At 42.6% G+C, this 4475-nt stretch overlaps 1 long non-coding RNA gene across 2 annotated transcripts; it reads right to left on the reverse strand.

The window, feature by feature from the left end:
• Positions 1-324: 324 nt before the first annotated feature.
• On the reverse strand, positions 325-3510 carry LOC129657283 (uncharacterized). 2 transcript variants are annotated; one of them, XR_008716648.1, is made up of 3 exons: positions 3408-3510; positions 1520-2591; positions 325-1010 (listed from the first exon to the last, which is right to left on the reverse strand). It is a non-coding gene; the product is annotated as an uncharacterized LOC129657283 (long non-coding RNA). The 2 variants fall into 2 exon arrangements; XR_008716647.1 differs by lacking the exon at positions 3408-3510 and adding an exon at positions 2857-2993.
• Between the last annotated feature and the right edge of the window lie 965 nt (positions 3511-4475).

Here is a 4475-nt window from a genome sequence, read left to right on the forward strand (position 1 = left end):
GTGTCTCCCCTTGTATCTTTAACAGATTTCTGCTTATGCACTTTCAAGTTATATTCTAATTCATTTGTTTATATTTCTGCCTTCCTTTTTAGATTATGAGCTTTTTGCAATCTGATTTATCTTTGTTTACAAGTGCCTGGCATAGTACTTGGAACATAGAAAGTGGCCCATAAAACTTTAATAAAAAAAGAAAGAGGCAGGGAGAGAAGTAAAGTCTGACAGATATTGAAATATATCCAGAAAAAGCATGTGAATTAATTTATTTACAATGTATGCATATTTAATGCAGAGGAATAGAAGTATTATGTATATCAGAGATGACTCTGTGCTTTGCACGTCCTTTCAGGGTACCTGGTTTCCTTAAGATTATCTTTAAGTAAAGAAAGGGAGGGGCTGGAAGTTAAAGTTATTCATCAAAATCCACACAAGTAAGTAGTGAACAAATTATATCAGGAATCCAAAACCCCAACTCCAGGGCTGTTTTTGTTATATTCCATATTTACTTCCTTAAACTTAATTGGTATATGAACTAACTAATAAATAGTTTTTAAAATATTGATTGAATGCTTACTAAGTGTCAGGATTGTTGCAGGTGCTCAAAGAATAAGCAATCAGGATCCCTGTTCTCATGGGGTAGACAGAGGACATACCAACATAAATAATAAAATGTCACATAATAACTGTTAAGAAGAAAAATAAAGCAATATGAAAGGATAGCTAGTGGCTACATTTTTTGGATGAGCTGGTAATAAAAAGCTTCTCTGAGGAGATGATATTTGAAGGTACAATTGAATTCTATTTTAAATGATTAGGAAGCACACCATGAAAAGATATAGGGGAAAATATAAGTGAAGGCCCTGAGATGTGAACAATCTCAGTGTGGCTGCAAGAGCATCATCGAAGATGGAAGCAAAGCATAATGTCGAGTGATTCTGGCAGCAGTCAGGTCATAGGACGTCTTGGACACCACAATAAAGATTTTTGTTGGAGGCCTGGTTACACCTTGGTTACTGTAAGAGACAACAATCTTACAAAATAGGGTAAAATTAATATAACTAGTAAGACAGGCAAAATCATAGTGTAGCAGGGAGACACAAATCATAAACAATTTGAAAACAAAAAACAAATTAAAACAATGATTAGTATAATTAGTTGTAATCCAGTTGTAATAGATCATCAAGTCCACAGGACAGCCAGCTGGAGAAGCCAAATTTTGGAACGATCAGGTAGAGAGAAGAGGATAAATGCTTCATCTTTGTTTACAAAGGGATACTTCACCAGCTTGCTATAAGTCATAGCATGCTGGGGGTCCAGCCCCAGCTGATCCAGGGTATTCGAAGGAGAGACAGCTTAGGCGAGGGTCAGGAAACAACTACTTAATTAAATGTTAATTAAGGATATAATGAGTAATAGAATGAGGATAGCTCAGTAGGAAAATTCAGTGGAGAAAAGAGGCTGAGTAGCTTGGTTTACGCGGGAGACCAATAAAACTTCAAGACAAGAAGTTTGCACCACTTACGTAGGCCGCAGGCGTCCTTCCATTCTCCCAAAGGAGAGGAGACACTGAGGCCTCCCCGGTCGGATCTTAGAAGCCCAGGCATAATTAGCAAGCATGGCGGGTTCCGTGCTCCAGATGGAGATTCAGCCAGAATTTGAGAGAGAGAGCGACATGGGGAGGCCAAGTTTCGGTGAACAAGGCCCACACTTTATTTTCCAAAGTAGTTTTTATACCTTAAGTTGTGCATAGAGGATAATGGGGGAAGGGGTGGAGTCATGCAAGGACAGCAGTTCCTGGTCCTAATCGAAGCCAGGCTTTCAAACTTATCATATGCAAAAGTTCAGGTGAATTACATCATCTTCTGGCCCGGAGGCCTGTTAACATTTTAAGAAACTTATTTTTCTCTAAAGGTGATTATTCCAAAGTCAGGCACCAGCCTCCAAAAAAGCATTGGACAAAGCTGCATTTTACATTTCTATACACCCATTATATCAATCAATACACTGCCAAGGACACAGTAGGTAAGGAGTATGGAGACTTAGCAGCAAACATTGCTCAATAAGTGAAAAACCCTTCACCAATACAATTTCTAATCAATCTTTTAACTACTCAAAAGAATCTGTGTTTAGACAGTTTAGAACATCTCCTGCCTCTCACAGTTGGGAGGCTCTGAACAATCACATGTGGCCGGAAAAACCTATTCAGGCAGGCTAAAGGACTTCCAAAGGAGTTTGTAGGTTGAAACACTGTCACACCCAGGAATTATTAACTGGAGCTGTAAGCTAACTCTTTTTTCAGAGAGATGTAGTGGGGGACAGTCCCCCGTAAAGTCAGAGGTGTAGGTGAAAGCACAAAGCAGAAAGTAGGCAGACTCTGGTTTTGGGGGTAGATGCTCGAGAATTTCCAGGGGGACTCCTGAGGCTCGATCCCGCCTTTGCGTATGCCGAGCCTCCTTCCTCATGACCTTTGCCACGGGCCGAGTGCCTCACGCTGGCCCCCGGCAGTGACAGAATTCCAGTTGAGCTATTCCAGATCCTCACTCAATATGCAATTTGCCGGCTCCTGGCAATAGCACAAGAGGAAAGGTTTTTTTCTGGAAAACAAAGATTAAAGTTAGTATATTGCCCCCAAAGTCATAAAGGTATTAGTCATATTCATCAGTTCATTCAGTCCCATATAATTAATCCCTATTGATCTGCATGAAGTCATTAGGTTGTCCATTAGAATTTTGTCAGCTGAACTAACTTTTAAATGTCCTCCCATTCCCCAGCTCAGACCCAGTTCTGGCTACTCTTTTGCTTAGCACCAGGGATGGGGCAGGGCAAGGTGGGGGGATGTAAGAAGATGGAGAGACTCACACTTGGCTGAGAAACCTCAGAATCTAGGAGACAGGAAGCCAGGACTGTCTCTCTCAAGGGACCATCTTAAACCACTTCTTACACTTCCCTGGACCAAGGCAAATGCTTCCTTCCTCAGCCCTTGAGCATCCAGTAACCAACCTCTTTCTCTCTTTGGATTTCCTGGTGGGAGGGAGTCAAGCTGAGGCCAGAGTCCCCCTTCAGCATTCCAGGCGAAGGTTGGGTACTTGTCCTCTAGGGACCCATTTCATAGTTTTCTGATTGGACCCCTGAAGTCTATTTCTAGACTAAGGTTTGGATGATAGAAACTCCAGGATGGGGATTCACAGCAGGGCCATATATTCAAAAAGGAATTACCTTTACCAATCTCATAGCCACAAGCCCTCGCCAACACCTCCTCTCATCTCTGACTCTTTTTTATAACCCTTGTTTAACGTAAATGACAAAAGTGTTGTATAGTTTCTTTTTGAGATTGTTTTCTTTGTAAATATGCATATAAAGCATGGGAAGTTAGCCTCACACCCAACTGATACCTAGTTGTATTGATGTACCTGTGTTTGTGTGAGTTGCATGTGAGCTGCTGTAGAAGGAACATCTCCACAGGAAGCAAGAGACAGAGTGTCTGTCTGATTGTTCAGAGGCTGCCTCCCAATCAGAACTATCATTTATCCTGCATCTTTTATGACCTGCTTCCCGTTCCCTGTTTTGCCCAGCAATTACCAATTTTCATCAACTGATTTACAGTACTTGAAAAACTTCTGCTTAGTCTCTCAGTTGTGTCCGACTCTTTGTGACTTCCATGAACTATGGCCCACCAGGTTCCTCTGTCCATGGAGATTTCCAGGCCAGAATACTGGACTGGGTAGCTGTTGCCTTCTCCAGGGGATCTTCCCAACCTTGGGATAGAACGCGGGTTTCCCTCATTGCAGGCGGATTCTTTACGGTCTGAGCCACCAGGGAAGCCCAAGAATACTGGAGTAGGTAGCCTATCCTTTCTCCAGAGGATCTTCTAGACCCAGGAATCGAACTGGGGTCTCCTGTATTGCAGCCGGATTCTTTACCAGCTGAGCTACCAGGGAATTAACCATAAATATATCCCCCAGTGTAAACATTTGGTTTAAAAGGTGGTTTGTAGAAGAGCATCATTCCTATTTATGCATTTGTTGTTTGTTTTAGGGTCCTGTCTATCCGTTACCTTTTGCCCATGTAATAGCTTGAATAATTGCGCCCTCTTCTGGTGAAGTCCAAGTCCTGCAAAATGGAAGATTGCTCTCCCAGTTTAGTTCAGTTCAGTTCAGTCGCTCAGTCGTGTCCCACTAAGGGACAATTTCCCACCTGTGTTTTACTCCCTAGAGGGTGTTTGGGGCTTTCCAGGTGGTGCTAGTGGGATTCCCTGGTAGCTCAGCTGAGAAAGAATCCGGCTGCAATGCAGGAGACCCTGGTTCGATTCTTGGGTTGGGAAGATCCCCTGGAGAAGGGATAGGCTACCCACTCCAGTATTTTGGCCTGGAGAATTCCATGGACTGTATAGGGGTCCACCAAGAGTCGGCACAATTGAGAGACTTTCACTTTTAGGTGATGCTAGTGGTAAAGAACCCACCTGCTAATGTGGATAGACA

This window comes from Bubalus kerabau, chromosome 7, assembly GCF_029407905.1.
Source record: "Bubalus kerabau isolate K-KA32 ecotype Philippines breed swamp buffalo chromosome 7, PCC_UOA_SB_1v2, whole genome shotgun sequence".
NCBI lineage: Eukaryota > Metazoa > Chordata > Mammalia > Artiodactyla > Bovidae > Bubalus > Bubalus kerabau.